Source organism: Zalophus californianus, chromosome 6 (genome assembly GCF_009762305.2).
Source record: "Zalophus californianus isolate mZalCal1 chromosome 6, mZalCal1.pri.v2, whole genome shotgun sequence".
NCBI classification, from domain to species: Eukaryota; Metazoa; Chordata; class Mammalia; order Carnivora; family Otariidae; genus Zalophus; species Zalophus californianus.
The window spans coordinates 58,789,723-58,812,366 of NC_045600.1; the positions used below are offsets into that span (position 1 = coordinate 58,789,723).

General features: G+C 41.5%; 1 long non-coding RNA gene across 1 annotated transcript in view; it reads right to left on the reverse strand.

The window, feature by feature from the left end:
* Positions 1-21,740, reverse strand: part of LOC113908517 — a 28,401-nt gene extending 6,661 nt beyond the window's left edge. Inside the window, exon 1 of the long non-coding RNA XR_003515513.2 lies at positions 21,651-21,740. This is a non-coding gene — a long non-coding RNA (uncharacterized LOC113908517). The remainder of the gene's footprint in view (positions 1-21,650) is intronic.
* Between the last annotated feature and the right edge of the window lie 904 nt (positions 21,741-22,644).

Here is a 22,644-nt window from a genome sequence, read left to right on the forward strand (position 1 = left end):
CTTGTTCCCTGACCTCTAAGCCGCACATCAGTCAGTCCTTTGTACTCTGATTAATCACTGAACTCTATTTTTCAAACTTCACAGATACTTGAGAAGTGCCCAGAAGCTAAAGAGCAAGTCAGGGGGTCGTGCCTTCCTCCTGCTGACAGGAGGCTGGTGGGCTGCCTGCCTCCAGTGAAGCCATCCCTAACCTGGGGGAACTGAGGACCCATTTAATAACTAACCTTGATGAAGCACCTTCACTATGTACCAAACAGTGTTCTCAACACTGCATGTGAATCAACTCATTTAGCGTGACTACTCTAGGTAGCTATCCCATTTTACAGACAAGGAAACTGACTCCTAGAGAGGACAAGTGGCTGAAGGCCTCACCACAGATGAGTGGGGGGTGCCTGTGTGTGGACTGTGGTTCCACCTGAACTTCCCTCTGTGACATCGAGCCACCATCTGTCTGACTTCTCTCTCTCCTTTCCTAAGCTTGCTGATAGTTTTAAGGTCATAGCGCCAAATGCTTGGTTAAAAAAATGTTGTAATATCATTGTCATCTTCTACTAAATTTGTACTTTTTCCCAAATGTTATTGTCTTTCCAGTATTTTATTCTTTTTTTACTTAAAAAAAAAAAAGACTCATGTGGTATGCTATAGGATTTCCCTCTTTCCTACCACAGCCTATGCAGATAGACTTAACCCCAGAGACAGCCAGGACTAAAGGTTTGGGGAGGTTGTGTGCACGCTTCTAGGTATTTATCATATTGTATCTGTGTACTATTTGTATTTATTTATTTAAATACACACATGAATGTGCACACACACACACACCTTTTTAACATAAAAGGATTATACCCAAGATACAGTTCTGCAACTTGCTATTTTCACTAAACAATAGGTCTTGAAGCTCTTTCAAGTCCTCTGTGTATAGATATGTCGTTTTTCTAAGAGATGCAAAGAGTCAAACGTCACCTCACTGTCTATCCTATATAAAATAGCAGCCCACTCACCTCTGTCATTCTTGTCCCTTACTTTGCTTTGTTTTCTTCTCAGCTTTTATTAAGCCAAGATATATATTGATTTATTTTCTAGCTCCCTCCACTACGAGAACAGGACTTTGTGTTTTTACAGTTATATCCCCAACCCATAGAGTAGCACTGCACCTAGGAAGCACTCAAGACATATTTTTTGAATGAATGCTGTGAGATTACCCTTCAAAAAGACTTTATCAAATTACATAACCACAAGAGTGTATGCATGCACATTGATCCACATAACTAACATTGCACATTATACGATTTTTAATTTTTGTTAATCCGAGTTTATTTTAATCCGCATTCCCAAGAACTTCTTGAGTAAATTACCTGTTCAAATCCTTTTTCCTTTAGCAATCGAATTTGATGTCTTCTTATTTATATGTAGGAGATCTTTATACACGTAGGCATGGATCTTTTGTTTCTTATGTGCTGAAAACATTTAGTCCTATTCTGCCCCAGTGCATCCCTGGTTAGGCACGAAAGCTTTAGCTGGCTCCCCAGGGAAACCCGCTCTTAGGTGGAGACTGAAATTCTAAGGACTTGACACCACCACAAATTGGCTTGTTCTGGATAACCTGGACCTTCCAGAATCCTTCAGTCAGTATCTACCATTCACTGAGCCCTACCCTGAATAAAGAAGATTCCCTGGATTGTGCCTCTTCCAAGGCCTTGCACAGTGTTGAATTAGCTGCTGTCCATCTCTCATCAAGTCAAGATAAAACATTTAAAGAATATGGTTGGAGGACACGCTGCCCATCCAGGCCTTCATCTATTCTATCCGGCCTAATTATCTGAGAGCTGAATTCTTGGCCTCTGCTCTCTTGGAGTCACACTAGCTGACCTCCACTTATCCAGCTTGCTGATTAACAGATGTTCCCTGTTCCCCCTGAAAATGCACCGAGGAAAGCCCAAGACCAGCTGAATGCTAGCAGCTAGCAAATCTGGGCATTTCCGACTCCCCAGTTATTTGCTTGCCGGGGCTCAGTTGTGTTTTCTCTCAAGTCTATTTATACCAGTTACTTTTGTTATTATAATTTACAATTGGATTAAATATTATATAAAGCGATCAAAATGGGGGTGAAAAGAGATCAGTTGTTTCTGTGAAAATTTAGTTGATTGCTTTGGGTACGCTCAGTAAATTAGGTGCTAAAACTTGTTGTCATGCTAGGTTTATATTAGACAACTGTAAAAAATTGGGAAATTTCCAAAAATGTAGAAGTCCAGAATCCTTCCTCATTCAGATCACATTGTAAAGAAAAACCCCTGGCTCTACATCAAAAATCGCTAAATGATGGCACCTTTAGTTAGAATAAAATGAATATCATATGCATCTTTTTTTCTGATGCCCTGCTTTAAGACACTTCTCCAGTAGCTGACCTACTCAAAGTGCTCTCTGTAGCTGTCAGTGGAAGCTTATTAGCAATGCAGGACAGCAAGCCCACCCCAGACCTAGTGATTCAGGATCTGAATTTTGATTAGTTCCTCAGGTGATTGTATGCACACTGCACTCTGAAAAGCCCCAGTGTTTTCCCTCTGCTTTTATAAGGGGCATTAAAATAAATCCGTGGAGGTGAAGAATTTTCTATGCACTGCTCAGCCCGTGTCAAAAATGTATCTTAAATTTGATGCTAAGAAAAGTTTTTAGAGCTGATAGTGTCTTCCTCACAGACAGTAATAATTATAAAATCAAGCTTGCCTTCCTTTTTGCTTTGACCACAAGGAAGCTCATACACAGAGCTTTTACTCTGCTATGTCATCTGTTCTCGTCTTCCTATATTAATTTATAGTTCTCCTAGCGTGATAGTTTTTATTATGTTTTATTATTTCATTGTATATGTTTCTCAAAATTTATTTACTTTATGCTTTCCTTAATATCATTTATGGAGAAAGTGGGAAGATGGAGAGATAGATACTCTTCAGTCTAGCACTGAAGAACCAAATTTAATTTGATCCCTACCTACCTTCCTGAACTCAGCTCCTGTTGCCCCCATACATGAACAGCATATTCTAGCCCAACTATTGACCCCTTTCCATTAGCCAAACATTCTCTTCCTTTTTTCTTGAACTCTCTGATCTTTCAAAGTTCAGCCCAGAATTTACACCTCCCTTTTGTTTTTTTTTTTTAAAAGATTTTATGTATTTATTTATTTATTTGACAGAGAGAGAGGGAGGCAGCGAGAGAGGGAACACAAATAGGGGGAGTGAGAGAGGGAGAAGCATGTTTCCCGCGGAGGAGGGAGCCCGATGCAGGGCTCGATCCCAGGACCCTGGGATCATGACCTGAGCTGAAGGCAGACGCTTAACAACTGAGCCACCCAGACGCCCCTACACCTCACTTTTTAATGGTTTCCCCTGGTCATCCTAGAGCAGAGATTCTTTCCCCTCTAAGCTCCAAAGAGTACTCTGTTGGTATCCCCCAATAGAAATTCACATTTAACCAAACATTGTGTCCATTTGCACAGGTGGCTTGCAAGAGTACTTTAAGGAGAGGGAACCCATAACCTTTGGGTACCCTGAAGTGCCTACTGCGTGGTAAATGCTACCTTAATGAATGAATAAATAAATGTGTAATAGAACAAATTAAGTACATATGATGAGAATTACATTTGGTTTAAAAAAAAATTTGACAGAAGTAGCCATTCTGACCAGTGAAATAACCCATTATTTTTACATTTTCTGCTTTACTCATCATCCAAAGGCACTCCTAACCCAGGATCTGAAAAGTTGGGCATCTGAAAAGTTTACTCAATATTTGTAAGACAACAAGCATGAATGATGTGAATTTTAAGTCAAGCCAAGTGGGTGTTGAGATGGGAAGTAGAGTGAGTCAGATGTCCGTGTACAGAATTTGGATGAGTGATAGAAGATATTTCCATTTTTCCACACTGCTCACCTGGGGCTTCTGGCACCATTTCTAAAGACTCCAGGGACTTCAGCCCAGATTTTTAGGGCCAAAAGTTCCCCAGGGACTGTCTTACAAGGATCTGCCAGTGGCTGAGAGGCAGAGCAACACAGCAACAGACTGACAGGCTGGCATCCAGCCAGTCAAGAAAATGGGATGTCTGAGTGCGAGCCAAAAGCTGAAGGGATAAGCCTCTGGCAAGGATCCTTATAAGGCTCAGGCTCCCTAAGCAGAGAAGGAATGGCCCACACGAGTACAGGAGAGTGGCCCATGCCATGTTCGCCAGTCTGGGACACAGCAGTAATTAACAAAGTCAACTAACTTGGGGGACACAGGGAATAATAAAGTTGATCAATTCTCTCTTCTACTGAGATCAGTATAGTACTGTCTGAGAGAAATATAATTCAGGCGGCAAAAGTAATTTTAAAATTTCCAGTAGTCACATTAAAAAGTGAAAAAGAAACAGGTGACACTAATTTTAAATAATATGCTTAAAATAATAACAATAAGCTATATTTAACCTAATATACCTAAACTATTAGTATTTCAATTTCTAATATGTAAAGTATTATGAGTAAAATGTTACATCCATTTTATATACCAAGTCTTTGAAATCCACATCTCAATTTGGACTGGCCACATTTCAAGCACTTAACAGGCACCTATGGCTAGTGGTTACAATACTGGACAGTGCAACCTGGGTACCAAAAATACAAAAGTGATGAATTAAGCACCAATAAACAATGGGAAAGGTCCTGGTTCAGTAGACCAAAGCATCTGGCTTATATTTCTACTCCATGGCTTATTAGTTAGCTCTTGGCACTAGAAAGGCCATCTAACCTTGCTGAGTCTCTTCTCATCAGGAAAATGTTGATGAGTAATCTCTACCTTTCAAGTTTGTTGGGATGAACGTATGCAGAGTACCATGTGCGATATAGGCCTGTGGAGGACATTCAATAGTGACAGTGTACTGATAACGTACCCAGAAGGACTGTAATGCTAACTGCAGTGAGAGTGAGAAACCCATCTGAAGGGACATAGAGCCTCGCATTTTTCCTGGTTTAAAATCACAATAGTAGAAGAGAAATGTTTCATCCTAATTTTCCTAACTTTAAAGTACCTTATTCCAATAGATTGTATTCTTTTGATGAAAATATACAGATTGGAGGAATCCACATGTTGTTACATTATCATCTTCAAATCAAAGAGCTAAAACAGTTTGAATATGCCACAGAACAATATTTGGAGAAGTTGGAAGATAAATACCTTTCACCAAGAAATGTTTTACCTCATACTATTACTCACACAAAATGATTTCATGATCAAGAAATTTAAAAGACAGTGTCTAGGGATGCCTGAGTGGCTCAGTTGGTTGAGTGTCTGCCTTTGGCTCAGGTCATGATCCCAGGGTCCTGGGATTGAGCCCCACATCATGCTCCCTGCTCAGTGGGAAGCCTGTTTCTCTCTCTCTCTCTTTCTCTGTCAAATAAATAAACAAAATCTTTTAAAAAAATAAAAATAAAAATAAGTAAAAGACAGTGTCTATTGTCAAGTGGTTAAATAAAATACCTGCAAATGTTCAGTCTTCTTGGGACCCAGGTCACTACTAAACTTAACAACTCATGTGCTTCATTGTCCTTTTGTCTTTGGTCCTTCATGGGTGTAGCTGGGGTCTTGGGAATTCAGTGCACATTTTTACTTATTAAAAAGTAGTATTAGAAAATGTCTCAGAAGAAGGGGAAGTGAGTAAACATTCAGGAAGTAGGCAGTTATTCTGGAAGTGGAGAGTTTCTTTATGTAGATTTTAATTAAAAAAAATACTGTCAAGAGACAAATTGTGAAGAGAAAATTTCCTGGCCTTAAGCAAAAAGAGAACAGAATCAATCTGGTAGGTAGAAGCGGGACTTGGGCAATACAGGAATTCACTGTCCTCCAGAAAACTCTAAGGTCAAAATAATTACTAGAGAGCCTGGGGAAGAATATATGTTATGAAATAAAGACACAGGGTGCAGAAGAGCAATTTCTCAAATCACTGCTGGGGGAAAAAGGGAATAGTTTTCAAAGGACAAGCAGAGCAGGAAGGTAAGAATATGAAACTAGAGGGGAGATACCAGAACGTCTTCCTGGAAGGCAAGAATAATTAGAAAATAGCAATAGTTTCTCTCTTCAAAACAGAAACATCACTCCTGGGATGCACCTGGAAGAAGCTGGGTCAAAGTCACTGTGGTCCTTGGAGAGGTCAGATGTGAACTGTGGCTGACTGCTTCCACATAAGTGAAAAAGAGGGGCTGATGGACACTGAAGGCAGAGGGAACAGAACAACATCCTATGTGGTAAAGCAAAGAGGATTCTCGCTTATGAAGCCATTTGGGACAGGGTTCTTATAGGCTGACATCGTTCACTAGTAATTGTTAAGATACCCATTGCATTCCCCTCTCCAGCTCTCCACCCTTCATTTTTGCTTTTTTTCTTTCCTGGTTGCCATTGACAAAAATTCAAGCACCAGCTCTTGACTCCTAAGAATGAGGAAATTCTACAGACCCAACATATCAAATGGTTAGATTAGAAGGTACTGCTGATGGGGGAAAAAAAGACACCTTGGGAAAAATTCCTTCCATTTAGCAAAATTCAAAATAGTATTTCTATAAGATTGATTATTTGCCACCTGCTTTTTTTTCTTTAGGAAGTTTTGAATGACACAAATTTTCCGAAGGACTTGTAAAAGTTGTTAGCCAGGTTTGGAACAAGTTTCACCACATGGCTTCTTGAGGTCAAAAGCAGTAAAGTGTGGCTCTTACAAAGGAACTCCTCTCTCCTCATGTTGTTTGGCACAGGTCACCATTCGTGCCTCTGCAGCCCCACAGGATGAAGCCAAGATAAACTCCCCACGCAGTCTCTGCCGTGTTTATAATCTACACGTACTACAATGTCATGCATTTCAAAATTGCCCAGGGTCTTTTTGGCAAGTTATTATCTATCAGAACATCGGGAATCAGTAGAGGAAGACACCACATAAATCAGTGGCTTTTAAACATTTTTTTTAACTTGACCCCACTGTACAAAATGGTTTTTATATCTTGACCTTGCACACACATTTATAAAATAGACAAAAACATTCACAAACTGAATCAAGAGAACCATGAAACAATACTTTCTTAACCTGATACACTCTGAAATTTCCAATCCTAGCTCTATTTCATTAAAAAATAAGTAAAACGAACTCATTGCTGCCCACTATATTGATCCCTGCCCTTTAATAGGTCATACACCTGTTTGGAAAACACTGGCCCAAAGGTTGTGATTGCACTTCCCAAGTTGCAAGGCCTTCCACAATCTGGTCCTATCTCCCTGTTTTATATGAGTTCCCACTTCTAATACAGCTTTAAAAATAATATGATAGCTTCCTTTTATTGGGCACCTACACTATGACAGTTTCTGTACTAGAAACTATATATATATATATATATATATATATATATAATCTCTAATACTCATAACCCTGTGATGAGAGCATGATTTCCTCTCAAATGACAAATGAAGAAACCAAGGCTCAGGGAATTTGATCAAGTGAGTGACTGAGCTAGAACTTGAACTAAAATGGGTGTAATTCCAGAAGCCCTTCTCTTTCCACAGGAACACACTGGCCTGTAAGTAGGTGTGTCTCCCTACTGTCCCTCTGATCATTTTGCCTGGAGCCCACACATGTTCACGCTGTTCCTTTATCTGGAAAGCCCTTCCAGCTCCTGCCTCTGGTATTTCACATCTGTCTACTCATATTTCTGGACCCAGCTCAAACCCTGCTTTTTCTTAAAAGAAAACCCACCCAAATGACATCAGTCCATGTTTTACTCCCTTCTAATTCTGGCAGATAGTAAATCTTGGAGGTTAGAGCTCAAGCACTGGAACCAGACTGGCCGTTTTGAATGCTAGTTCAGTCCCTTAGAGTCTGGTAATGGTATTAACCGTCTGTGTCTCCATTTTGTCTTCTGTAAATGGAGATGATTATTGCTCCTACCCTTTAGAACTTGTGTCAAGATAAATGAGTTAATAGACATAAAGTGATTAGTATAGAAGCTGGTAGATAGTAGGTTCTTAATAAATGTTATCATTACTCAGTTGTACCACAATGAGATTTTCTATCCCTTATTTTCTCAATATGTATGTGTCTTACTTCTCTGACGAGAATGTAAGCTCTTCCTGGGCAGGACTGGACCACATTTCTATGTGTAGCTGTATCCCAGAGTTACATAGAACCAGGCATGCCATATGCATTTAACAAGTCAGAGTTAAGCATTTCAAAACTGGCCAATGCCAGATGAAGAACATTTTTTAGCCAAGGAACAGCCAGTGAGGACCTGCTAGCCTTCATACTTCTGAAGGTAAATATTGGTGACCTTCGGCGATCATTTTGTTTTGGGAAACTCACCAGGATGGTTTTGAAGCTACCCACATAGAAGAGCTCTTGGGGAGATCTGTGGTGCAGATCCTGCTGTGCCCTGTTCAGGGACTAAGCAGATACATATTTCATAGATTATGTACTGAGACTGGGAGATGCAAAAATTTACATCTCTTTATTTTTCCCAAGCTGATGTTATTTTAGCCCTTGAACCTTTATTTCTACTTCATTGACTCTTGTCTCTTCAAAGTTAAAGCTGTCATTCTAACTGTGATTCTCTCCCCCTCACTTCACTTTCTCTCCTTCATGACCAGGGTAGTCTAAGTTCCTAAGCCCAACAGGGGCAAGGATGGAGTGAGAAATAGGACAATAAATTCTGGAGATTTTTGCCACCTGCAGGCTTTAATGAGCCTATGAACATGGCTCTAAGAAGTCAGTGTTTTATATGGGCCCCTGCAGAAAATAGGACATTTTAAATTCACTCAATACAGCCAATTTCTTTGCCCATGGTTTTCTTTTTAACCACACCCAATTTGATCCATTCTGCAAACACCTGCCCCCCCGCCGCCCCCAATAAGCACTTTGCTGTAAGGAAGTGACCGTTACAGCAAAGGCACAGACCTCCAGCCTGGCTGACTTTTGCCACTAGTCATAATGGAAACACTTTTTTCTCTTGTACATAAAAGCACAAAACAGCAAACACAGAAAAAGTCACAAAGAGAACTCTCACAGGAAAAAGCATTAAGGACATCTAAAGAAAATCACATATCTTACTGTATTTATTATTTTTTCCAAGAAGTAACAGTATGAGATCCCTTAGATATCTGCCTGTAGGGAAAACATTTCTGCTCCACTGACAATGCCCTTATTGATTTTGATGGCACCCAAATACTGCCCCCCCCCAGAATTTCACCTGATAAATGCTGGTCCTCAGAACATGGTTCTGCCCTCTTAGTCCCATATTTGTTGGTCTGGTTCAAGGAAGATTGGTGGGTAAAAAGGAAATATGGACAGAAATGACAGCTCCCTGAGAAGCAGCATATTTTTTCTAGAAATTGACTTGAATAGGTTTCATCTGAGGGCTAAATCATCCTCAAACTCTCCTGCTCTATTGATGGCTCAGGGAAAGTTCTAAAAGAGCCAGGACACTCACTGGTTACTGAGAATTCTTGGAGTTATAACCTTGTCTGACTGATTGCCTGATTTCACTCCAAAATCTCTCAGTGTGTTATACTACATGTGCTTATGTTGGTGCAAATAGAAATATATAAATCAGTGTACAATCAGCCAGGTCTGAGGATTTTACAGCATCCTTTGAAATACTGGTAGCAGACTAAGATTGTAAAATCATATTATTGGTAGGTACTGGTGTGATCAGGGTCATGCTAAATGTGAATTTGGAGAAATTTCTTTTAGGAACCACACACCCACTTTGGTTTTCCTTCTGAGACTGATTCTTCCAGGTTTCTTGGGACATGTCTGAAGACCAGATCTACTACCACCAGCCACAAGCTCAAGTGGCCCATCAGTTTGGCCTATTGCAAACTGAGCTTAGCTGTCCAATGGGGCTTAGGACAAAGACAGATGTTAAGTACTCCATGTTGGTATTACTTATGAAAAATATGTATGTTAAGAAATATTAAATAATGTATTTCACTAAATAAAGAATTATTCAGTGATAACAATACAGAACCAAAGAAAATAAAACTTAGAGTAAAATCTTTCTGATGTACCAACTTTATCTTGATGTCTCTTTCTTACAATCTCCATGTAATTATTTTAAAAGTAAATTCCATTTCCAATAATAAATTAATGTCATCTTTCCTCTACCCTGCTGAAAGTTATAAAATCAGACTGACCTGCTAGTCAGTTTTCAGGGTTTCTAAATAATCCACCTGTTCCTTCTAGAGTAGTATGAGTACTTCCTCCTGCAGTAAATTTTTTTCAGCAAAATCATACTTTCAAGATTCTTCTTGTCAAAGCAGAGCTTTCCCTTTGAACTTCCTTTCCAGGAATTCTACCCAGGGATGAACTGGCACCAGTGTCTACTTTAAGCCAAGAGAAAACTATCCTTAACTTTCATAAACCAGAGGCTTATTTTCACAGAATAAGCATCATTTGATATGGAGTCAGAATACATTATGGGGAAAGAACTTTAAAGAGGTTACACTAATCTATTCACTAAAGCTTTGGAGCAGGGGGCTGGCAGGGGGGTGGGTCCTTTCTTCAAAGGACCTAATTCAGGGAGTCGATGAAATATGGGTAGCCAGAAGCTATAGTCCTGTGCTCATGGGAAGTGAAAGAGGAGAACTGGGTGTCCTTTCTCATCTCACTGGGTGCGGTGGGATACGGTCTGTCCTAGAACCCTGGCCTAAGCAGTTTAGCTCCCTGCAAGAGGTCACCACACTGTGATGAGGAGAAGGAGAGTGATGAACCATTCCAAAGGCTCAGAGACTACACTTAAATCAAAGACAGGTATTCCCCAAATGGCACCATGGCCCAGAGATTCCAGGTTAGCTTCAACCTGCTTGAACAGGAGCATGTTTGTATGAATGACAAGAATGATGTCATGTCACTCCCTGGTGTTCATCTCTCCAATGGCTCCCTTTGTTCTCATGATAAATCACCAGGAAGTTCCAGATCCTATTGAATCTGCAGATTTAGCCTTGACATAGCTCACAGGCTCCCTCTCAAGGGGCCTCCTTCTCCATCTTTGTGCTGCAGCCACGGTCACCTTTCTGGTGCTCCCACTCAGTTCCTGCCCCTCTCAGGACCTCCTCTGCCTAAAATGCCTATCCCCCACCCAGCCCCTCACCAACTCCAAAATCATTTGTGTCATTTTTTTCCTGGAAGCCAACCTGATCTTCCATCACCCTACACTTTCTCTTTAGGCACTTGATACAATTGCTATTAAATCATAATTTGTCTAATGGCTAAGTCTCCTGCATTAGACTGGAAGATGGATGAATGAAGGAACTAGATCTGTCCTGAATTCTCAGCACCTAAGACAGTGCCTGAGTCACAGGGGGCGCTTTGCTGAGTGAATACCTGAGAATGAATGAAGTTGTGCAGGAGAACATGGAGACACTTCAGTTAGTAACATGATGCATTTCTAGCATTCTGTAAAACCCCTGGATTAATGTTTCCTAAATACCCATTGTAATTATATAGAGAGATTTTATAAATTATAAACAAAATAGATCTCTTATAGAATAATTTTAGTCTATCTTCAAAGCCAAAATGTAGCACTTCTATTAACAATTGTGGGAGGCAAAGAGAAAAATATGTAGAAGGATTAAAATACTGTCCCACAATTCACGTGCTATGCCTTTCCACCATTTAATTTAGTGGATTAAGTCAATTTTAACTTAGTGGATTTTTAAAATTTAGAATTCCATGTGTGCTATTTCCTGTTTTGTTAGTGTAGGCAGCCCTCCTGGCTGAAACTGAGCAGAAAAAAGCATTTGGGCCAGAATTCATCATGACCAAGGGACAGGGCTAGAACAGGTGTCAGAGTGATCAAAGATAATTACCAAGTAGATATGATTGATCCTGATTTTTTTCCCAAAGTGTAGTTGAGTTTCATCGAGAGCAGCACTTCTCAAACTTTCATGTGCATTTGAAAGGGAATCTAGTAAAACTGCAGATTCTGATTCAGTAAATGTGGAGTGAGGCCCAAGATTCTGCATTTCTAACAAGCTCCCAGGTAGCCTATCTGGTTAGTTCAAGGATCACGGTTGAAGCAGCAAGCAAGGGCCTAGAACAGATAGGACTGGTCACAGGTTGGCACAGGTCAGATGGCACAATCACATCCTGAAGCAAAGGATTCTCCTCACTGAGAGGTAGTGTCAGAAAGTGCCAAATGTAACATATTTTAGAGGCCTGTTAGGCCATTTGGAAGGGTGAACAGCAAAGACCATCTGTCACCAGCAGAGGGAAGCAGAGGGCAGGGTAAGGTGCACAGGACTCCCCAACAAGCCAAACACCTCGAGGGCAATTCCAGTAACGCTCCAACAGAACCTAGGTGAGCCAGCAGCGGGAGATGCAGGACACCGCGCGTCAGCAGTGTGGAGCGAGGTTCACACGGATCAGAATAAATTCACAGAACGGAGCACTTTGTAACAGTGGAAGGAACACCCATCACTGAGTCAGGAGACCCAGGATTCAATTCATGCAGAAGCTGAACCCCTTTGGGCCAGTCATTCACTCACCATCAGCTGGATTCCTTCGTCAGGAAAACAGGAAGAAGTGTGAAGCATGGTCTCTAATGGGCATTTCCAACCCTCACATTCTGTGATGAGTGCTTGTTATTCAGACTTTGAGGAAACTGGAGGGGTCCCTATCCTAGAAGCAAAGGATGGGGGAGTCAGAGTGAGGACAAAGCCCATGAAGAAATGGCTGGTCACCAGGAGACAAGGCCCAAAGGGCACGTGGATGGGCAGTGATTGGTTTGGTCTAAAGGCCAAGGCTCTGTTGATGCTATGGGTTCTTTGTCAGTTTTTGTTTATTTTATTTTTTGTTTGTTATCAAAGATTATATGTAAATTGGTTTTAAAAAGCCAAAGAGGGGGGCACCTGGGTGGCTCAGTCAGTTAAGCCTCCAACTCTTGGTTTCCACTCAGGTCATGATCTCAGGGTGGTGAGACCGAGCCCCACATATGGGCTTGGTGCTGAGCACAAGTCGGCTTGAGATTCCTTCCCTCTCCCTTTGCCCTCCCCCTGCTCACGCTCGCTTGCTCGCTTGTGTGCGCTCTCTCTCTCTCAAATAAATAAAATCTTTTATAAAAAATCCAAATAGGACAAAAAGTCTTATAACCAAGAGTCTCTTGTCCACCTATCCTCCTCATCCTTTTCCCCAGAAGCAATGTCTTTTAATTATTTTACTGTTTCTTCTCCATATTCACCTCCCTATTTCCAAATAATATGTACAATATAATCTTATTACTTGACTCAGTAGCCTTTGACTTTTTACTATGGTGGATTAGGATATGAATTCAATCATACCATCTCTTCCCTTTCACTATTCTCCAAATATAGCATATCCTACTTTTTAGATTATATCTCTAATCACTGTTCCCATGACTATATATTATTCAATTAACCTACTATGTCAAGTAAAATACTGTGATTATACTTGATTTTTTGTACAACTATCTGTTTTTCCTGGAATTAATAACTGTCTTATCTTTTTTTATTCACTTCGTTTCCTTTGACCAGCTGACTACATTTCCCACACTCTCCAACAGCTCTGTAAAATGTCTCTTTCAAAGACAGTGTTCTACATTGGAGAATTGTCAGGTTATTCTGTCTCACCTTTTTTGTATTGGATCCTGTTTTGTGAATTCCATCCTTCTTCCTGGGTTTTTTTCCTATTTTAGTGGAGCATATATCTTCTGGTAACATCCACCAATCCTCATGCCACTGCCTCTCTGGACATTGTGGTTGTCTAAGACACATTCTCTAGTAGCTTTCTCAGGAAGAACTCACAGGGCCAATGCCTCTTAAATTATGGTCATGACAGCAGGTCTCCACTCTTGCATTTGAAGATAAGTTTAGCTGTATTAAACACTCCTTAGCTTACATTTTCTTTCCTTGAGTATCTTAATTATCTTATTCCATTGTTTTCTGGCATAATACATTGCTCTTGAAGAGTCTGATGAAAACCGATTTCCTCTCCCTAACACATGAATTATCTTTTAGCCTAGACACCCCAAGGATATTTGTCTTTCATTCTTTCAAATTCAATATGCTTCTTAGACTATGTATCAATGATGGTCTTTTTTGGGGTCAGTTTTCCCAAGTATTTTCCCTTTTAATCTAAGGCTGGAAATCATCTTTTACTTCAAGGAAGTTTTCTTGAGTTATAGATTTTAGTTTTTGTTTACTTTTTTGTTTACTTGGTTTCCTTCTTTGAGGATTCCTATCATATGTGTATTAGGTCTTCTTTACTTATCCTTTTATCTGTCACTTGCTCTCAAATCCTCTCTCTTCATTTCTGATTGATCTTCAAATTTTTTTTCCCTTTCCCTATTCTGTTTCTCTAGAACAGTATCCATTGTGTTTGTTTTTTGTTTGTTTTTTGTTTTCCTCCTAATTTTGTCACTTCTGAAATTTTTCTATTTTTACTTTTGTACTTTTGAAAGTTATGCTATTTCCCATGTAATGTTCCTTTTCTGCAATTATATCACTCCTGAGTTTTTCTTATTCTGATTTCTGTTGTGCTTTAATAATTTCTATCAATTTTCTTTATCTTGTTTTGAAACGTTGGCTTCTATTTGTCATCCGCTCTGTGGGTATATTTTTCTAGAATGTTTCACTGAATGAGGCCATTATTCTACTTCTTAGTCTCCTTCTTTGAATAACTTTGTATTATTTCACTCACAGCCTTTTTCTGGTGCTCATTTTTCAGACAGATGAATTTTACTGAACTTTTAGGAAGCAGGGATGAGTTGGTAGCTTTTGTAGTTTCATGTAGAGTTCCTTCTTCTGTTGTTTTAGAAGAAATAAATGCACCGCCTTGAGCTTTCTGGGATGTGCCTCCTCTGCTCCCCTCTCCCATTTTCATCAAAATTTCTCATTCCTTTGCCATCATTCTTTCTATTCTCAATTTGGATTCTACTCTTATTAGTTTCTCCTCAACGTAAAACTTCGCCTCCGTATGGAGCTTTGGGTTTTTAGTTTCTAGAGCTGGTAGAACCCAGACTATGCTAGATGCTCTCCTGTAAACTGCAGTTCAGCTCAAGTCACAGATGGAGCTCAGACTCCGCTATGGAAAGTCTAAACGTGTCTTTTCACCACCCTTCCCTGTGGGTCAGACAGGCATGGTGCTGGTTCCCCTCTGTATCCTGTTCCACTCCCAGGGTTTCTTAGCTCTATGTCACTTTTAGAGGTGACGTCTGAAAGGGAAAGTAACAAAAGCATAATTTATGAATCTCCACATAAAACCTGACAGAGCAACTCTTAACCTTGAGTTTTTAGGTTCTTAACAGTACTATTTCAAAAATTCAGCAACTCATTGGATCCACAGTTTTGGAGTTTCTATACTAGTTGTTCTATCTGAGTACCTGAGTGTGAGGGGAGTTTGTGATCTTGGGCTTCTATAATCCACTATTTCACCATTTGTGAATAGAATAAAGAACAATAGCCACAGAGTTATTGAAATGATAAGATGAGGTGATGTGGAAGTTGAAGCAGATGAAACTGTGATTTAACCTGCTATGTAAAAAATTATTTATAAACTGTAAAATGATACAGCATTGCTAGCTATTTCAAAATGGATTTATGAAATATGTGAAAACCTATGGTTTTGTTTAACTGCATTGTTTTCACCTTATATGCTATGTATTTCTGTCTTTTCCCACCAAAATAAAGCTTCATAAGAGCAAAGATTTTTATCGAATTTTGTTCACTACCTAGTACAGTGCCTGACACACCTTAGGCACTCAATAAATACTTAAAGGGCTGGTATCCAAGATCTATAAAGAACTTCTCCAACTCAACAGCCAAAAAACAAATAATCCAGTCAATAAATGGGCAGAAGACATGAACAGACACTTCTCCAAAGAAGACATACAAATGACTAACATACACATGAAAAAATGCTCCACATCACTGGCCATCAGGGAAATACAAATCAAAACCACAATGAGATACCACCTTACACCAGTTAGAATGGCAAAAATTAACAAAACAGGAAACAAGTGTTGGCGAGGATGTGGAGAAAGGGGAACCCTCTTACACTGCTGGTGGGAATGCAAGCTGGTATAGCCACTCTGGAAAATGGTATGGAGGTTCCTCAAGATGTTAAAAATAGAGCTACCCTACGACCCAGCAATTGCACTACTAGGTATTTATCCCAAAGATACAGATGTAGTGAAAAGAAGGGCCACATGCACCCCAATGTTCATAGCAGCAATGTCCACAATAGCCAAACTGTGGAAGGAGCCGAGATGCCCTTCAACAGATGAATGGATAAAGAAGATGTGGTTCATATTTACTATGGAATATTACTCAGCCATCAGAAAGGATAATACCCACCATTTGCATCAATGTGGATGGAACTGGAGGGGATTATGCTAAGTGAAATAAGTCAAGGAGAAAAAGACAATTTGTCATATGGTTTCATTCATATATGGAACATAAGGAATAGTGTGGAGGACTATAGGGGAAGGGAGGGAAAACTGAATGGGAAGAAATCAGAGAGGGAGACAAACCATGAGATACTCTGGACTTTGGGAACCAAACTGAGGGTTACAGAAGGGAGGGGGTGGGGAGATGGAGTAACCAGGTAATGGGTATTAAGGAGGGCTCGTGTGGTGATGAGCACTGGGTGTTATATGCAACTAATGAATCGCTGAACATGACATCAAAAACTAATGATGTGCTATATGCTGACTAATTGAACATAATAAAAAAGAAATAAATACTTGATGAACAAACTAATCATTTGTGCTAAGTTTGCGTTAAAGCATATTATGCAAAAGATAAAACAAATGGGCAAAAATTACATTATTCTTCAGCTGTTGTTGAATTAGGACTGTGTAACATGCTCTGCCAACACATTTCCTTCACCATTTTAGTTTGCTTTGCATTCTTGCCTAAAAATACACACACACACACACACACACACACACACACACGCACACACGCACACCCCCCGTGCTGTAGCACAGGGACTCCACAACACCCAGAGTGCCAGAAACATCTACTGCTGAAAACGTGGCAGCATTGGCTTCATGCCTCCATCCTCTGGTCCAAGATATAAAAAATTTGAAACAATGTGGAGAATAGCTGGGCAGAGAACAAGGAACAGCATTGTCCTTCTCCCGCTGTTGTTTAGAGAAGTCTGGCAGTCTGTTTTTAAGTAAATAGACTTGCTCTAATGGAGCAATCTGTCAAAATAAGCTGGGCTGCTTAGAGGGGACAAGAAGGTGCAGCACCGCTTCTCTCTCCCCTGGGAGTTATTTATTTGCAGAGGATGACAAATGAGAGCGAGGCAGAAGCCTGCGGTAATGACACTCAAAGCAAGAAATATAATAGCGTGTGGCTTAGGATGGGCTCATCCTAACTCAAAGTATACATGGGTTTTGTGTGTTTAAATAGCTAGCCTTTCCATTTGCATCTCAAACGCTCCAGAGAAGGAGCAGACAAATGCAGAACCATCACCAGGTGGCTTCTAGTTAGTGGGTTTTGCAAGAACGGGGTGGGGGGGGGCACAATGAGCAGATTAATGAGGAGAAGCTTAGTCTCTGCAGGTTGTCTCCCTCTTTACTAATGGAGGGGAGACAAAACCATCAATTTGCTTCATCACCACACAGTACTTGACAGATGAGTAACATATTTACATCGGGAGGTATATGCGACAGGGGGTGGGGTGCAGAGGGGCGTGGGGGGCAATTACCAAGTGCTTACATGAAAACTCATATTTTGGATGTTACCCACAATATTCACTACTGGTGAAATGACACAGTGAAAGGGCCAGGTGTAGGTTAACCCTTTTAGTTTGTGCCAGATCCTTGAATTCTTTGGAAAGAAGGAAAGGATTTAATGTAAACTACAAATGCTTTAATCAAGTGGCTTTCTTTGCGTACCATGAAAAGCGTTTTGAAACATTCAAATAAAAAAAATTCCCTTATTTTCTGAAAATATAACCTCTTAAAACACCAAGGACGCTGCCAGACCAAGTCCCATCAAGTAACAAGGCACAATAAGAAGCTTAAAAGGGGTACGGATTAAGTTACATTTGTATGAATAAGCTCTTTTTTTGTTGTTCAGGTCTCAATCCTTAAATGATCCTATCTTGTTCATGGAAGGTGTCTCCTCATTTAATTATACATTTATATCCTCAGTGTGGGTCCCACTGGGACCCGAAATGTCCCCAGGGCTCACCAACCTTTGGAGACAAATACCTACATCAATGGTTATAATTCAGTTTGCTGACCCATTGTCCCCTCCTGCAGGACCCTCCCCTCACCCCAACCAGGTGTTGCTGAGATGCCTAGGCCCCGTGTCACATGTGCAGATGAGAAGCCTGCACCTGCTCCCCACACGTGAGCACAGCCACTGCCCTGCTGCAGGCACCTTCTATGGGGATGCCATTCTTATCCCGTTGGTGTCCCCAGGCTCCCAAATCTGCAAAACACACCAGCTGCCTAAAGATGCTCATCAGCTTCAGGCCTCATAGGTCAGTGCCATGCTGGTTCTACAACAAAAGAGTGAGAGGGGCTCTCACTCCAGTGCCATGTCCCACTTTGTTTCCTGGGCCTTGAAACAGCCTGACGGAGGCCCCACATCTCACAAAAATCTTTCATGAAGACATCTTCACCCACTTCTGCCTTCTGCTTCTCTACCTGTCTCAGATTGAGACCAAGTCCTGGGGAACGGGTAAACACCATTCTTCCATGGGGCCCAGATGTCTTCCTTCCCAGAAATATTGAAGTACCCATGCAAATTAATTCCCTGAGGCCTTTCCTCCCATTTTACAGACTTGCCAAGACATATTTGAACCTTACCATCCTGCCTTACTCTGTCTCTCACACCCAGGCACCAGGTCCTGTAAATTTTTCCTTTACAAATCTTCACCCTGACCCTTCCTTTCCTTCTCCTCTGCCACCATCTTCATTCAAGCTCTTACCTCTTTACTCCTGGCTTACTTCAGAAGTTCGCTAATTAGAATCACTGCTCTGCTAATTCAGCCTAAAGCTGCTCCTAAAACAATAATCTGCCTTAAACACATAAACTTTTTGCTATAGTTTCTGACTTTCGATTGGCCATACAAATCAAGTATGTTACAGTGGAGAGAATGCTAGCCTTGGAATCCATCACCCTGGGTTCAAATCTTCTCTCTGTGCTTGAATAATTTCCATAACTGTAATTGCTTAAAGCCTAAATTTCATCACCTGTAAAATGTGATATTAATATGTGCTTCATAGGTCTATTGTAAAAGAAAAATTAAATCATGAACATGAAGTTGTTTTTTTTAATGTGAACTACAAATGTGAAGAATAATGTTATAAATTCAAGTGCTTCCCTTAGAACTAAAGTCCTCCATAAGCTGGCCACCACCCACTCTTCCAACCTTTTCTCCAATTACTCCCATTTCCAGCCCTCCTGCCAGACTCATCTTTCTGTTTCTTGTCCTTCAAATGTGTCTTTCACTTCTCGATAATGCTAGTTGCTATAATAGATAAACCAAATGTCATTGCCTTAATATGAGAGCAGTTTATTGCTTGCTCATTTAAAATCCAACACAGGTATTCTCACTTGGCATGTGGTTCTCCTCCAAGTGATGATTCAGGGATTCAGGATCCTTCTATGGCCCCACCATCTTTAACATGTGGCTTCCGGGGTCACTCCAAAAGGAAAGAAAACATGGAGAATCGCACAGGGGAGGTTCTTATGGGTCAGGCCTGGAAGGGGCTCAAATCAGAGCTGGGTCACAGAACAGCATCAAATGTGGTGGAGTGGAGTGTCCGATAAGAAGAGGACACAGATTTGGTAGACAGCCGGCTACTCTGTGCGACCACTTCAGATACACAACTAGAGAATATTGCCCAGAATGTATTCCCCAGGTATATCCTTCAAAGACCAGTTTAAACCTCACTTCATTCATGAAATCCTTTTAGAGCAATCTAGCAGATGATCTTATTCTCCAAACTTGAACTCCTGACATACTGATTATACTACCCTTTGACTCATTAGCCTCCTTTTTGTTAAATCACAAAGATGTTTATCAGATCCCTTTCTTCTCAAACTCTCTGCAACATTTAAATCTGACAGATTTAATGAATCCGTCAGAATCAATGAATCTTGATGAGACACCTCTCTACATTGATGTCCATGATTTTAGACCTTCTCCTGCCCCAGTGAGCTCTATTGCTGGCTCAGTTCTTTTTTCCACTGCATAACTGTGAGAGTCTCCCAAAGCAGCATTCCTCTGGTGAAAGTGGCTGGGAGGTTGTGGTTGTGGTCAGGCCTCAAACCTCAACGTCAAAGCCAGGAAGCTTCCTTTGAGAAAGAAGCCGACCCCCACTCAGAGATCTTCCAAAGTGTCTAAAGCCTCTTCAGCTGTTGAGTTGCATGATGTTAACAATTTAGACATAGAACATAATAAAGTTTATACCTGTTGGTAGCCAATGATCCATGGTAAGACTATAGAAATAGTAGTAATTAAACATTTAAGGAAGTAAGGTGGGGAAGAATAGAAGATGTAAAATTGTCCACTTTCTGTAGTGTTCATTAGTCAGACAGTAAAGTTTATATAATGTTTTCTCCCCATCGATGACAACATGTGTACTATTCACCCTTGTCTGTTCTTCATTGCTTTGGGAGAACGAATGAGACTCTATGAGATGAAAATAAGAGTATGATTTGGAGATGGAAGAAAATTAAGAAGTTGGATTCATCAGTAATTGCTTACAGAACTCTGAAATATGAAAAAAAAATTACCAGAATTCCAAAAACCCACCTGTAATTGTAAAATAGCCTCCAGTTCCCTCTCCTCTCCTTCACCCCCGGAACTCAGATGCCCAGAACACACAGGACAATTTGGAAATCCCTACTGTGAAATCTCTAGAGCAGCCCCCGAGGGTGCAGGTCATTGCTCCCCCACCGCTCGGAGCGGCACCGTGGTGAAGCCTCCGGGTTCTCCGGGAAGAGGCGCTGGCTCGGCCCATCCTTTTGAAGAGACACAAGCCTCACTTCTCGTTCCGCTGGCGACAGCATGGAACGGTGTAAACTAAAGGCTCCTTCACATTTATTCATGCAGCTCCGCTCCTGTCCTGTTGACGTTCCCCGAGCAGGTATGCAAGTGCCCAAAGACAATTAAATTATGATTCATACTCCAGGACGCCTGCTAAGGCAGGCTGCCTGGCCGTGAGCGAAAACATATTTTAGCAGGAGCTGATCTTTCCCTTTGGTTGAGGACCAAGTCAGACCAGGCACGGCTTTGAAGTTATTTCTGTCTCGGTGGATTAGAGATATCAAAAGCAGCAGCTCCACAAACCTTTTAACAAATATTTACAATCCTGCACTAAACAACCCCTACCGTACCTTAACCTTTACCGTCTTGTGAAATGCTTGCCAAGCTCGCCGCCAAACTCCCGCCCTTGCCAGAGCCGGAGAGAGGCCGCGGCTCAGAGGAAAGGAAGTACGAAACGGCAGGGCATCCGCTCTTCCCGGCGCGCAGGAGCACGGGGCCTGGCGGCGCCGCCGGGCCGCGAAGGGCTCCCTTCCCGGGCCCCCACCCACCTCCGAGGGCCGCTGCTCTGCCCCGAGGGCGAGTTCGCCTTCTCAGCCCGGCCGGGCGGAGAGACACCCTCTGTACTCACCTCGGTGAAGTCTTGCGGCTGCCCTGAAGCCGGTTCGCCCATGTGCTCAGGGGCGGCCGCAGGCAGCGCAGGAAGGACACAAAATGCTCGGGAAACTACAAAGGAGGCGGTGAGGCGGCTGGAGGCTCGAGGCTCGGGGTTTTAGTCGGTCAGAAGACAACAACGCTTTGCATAGTTTTTAATAGGCCTCCTTCCGTGGGAACTGCTCATCCCAGAATTCTTTAGTTGCTTCCTAAATGCTGTAGGGATTAATGAAATGGATGACCGACGTTATTATTATTATTATTATTATTATTATTATTAATTTTTAAGACTCCTCACGGTAAGCACGAAGACCTCACAACAAAAATAGTTGGGAGACCAAAAAGATACCTGAAGGAAGCCATGCCGCGTTGATGGTAGGGAAAGAGCCGGGGTCCAGCCCCTGGCTTATCTCCACCCCGACTTCTCCGGGCGTTATTCGTGACGCCTTCCCTATGGAGTCAGGCCCAAGTCGTTGAAGGAAACTCACAGCATTGGCGAGGTGCCCCAGGTGGTTTCAGTCAGCAACAGAGGCCTCCATCTGAGAAATTACCAAAGGCAGAGCTTTAGAGAAACGGATGGCGGCTGCCGACTTAAGAGCCACCGAGGTTTTGTGGTAAAGCCCTGTGACGTGGTGCCTGCAGCCCCCCAGAACTTAACTGTGAGACCCTGAAGGGGCACAGCAGAGGCCTCCTAGCAGTGATAAAGGCAAGAAAGAGCACAAAGTATGCGCTAAACTGGTAATAGGACCACCAACTCTTACCTCCAGCTGCTGTAGCCCGGGAAATGCAAGTTGGAAGCAATATGAACTCAGAGGTTTCGGGGCGGATGTCGTGGCCCGGCATTTCCATTCATTCGCTCATTCATTCCTTCGTTCATTCATTCATTCAACAAATGTTTATATTTCAAGGCACTGGCCTTGTGAAACAAAAATAAACTACACATAGGTCTTGCATCTAAAAGCTTACACTAA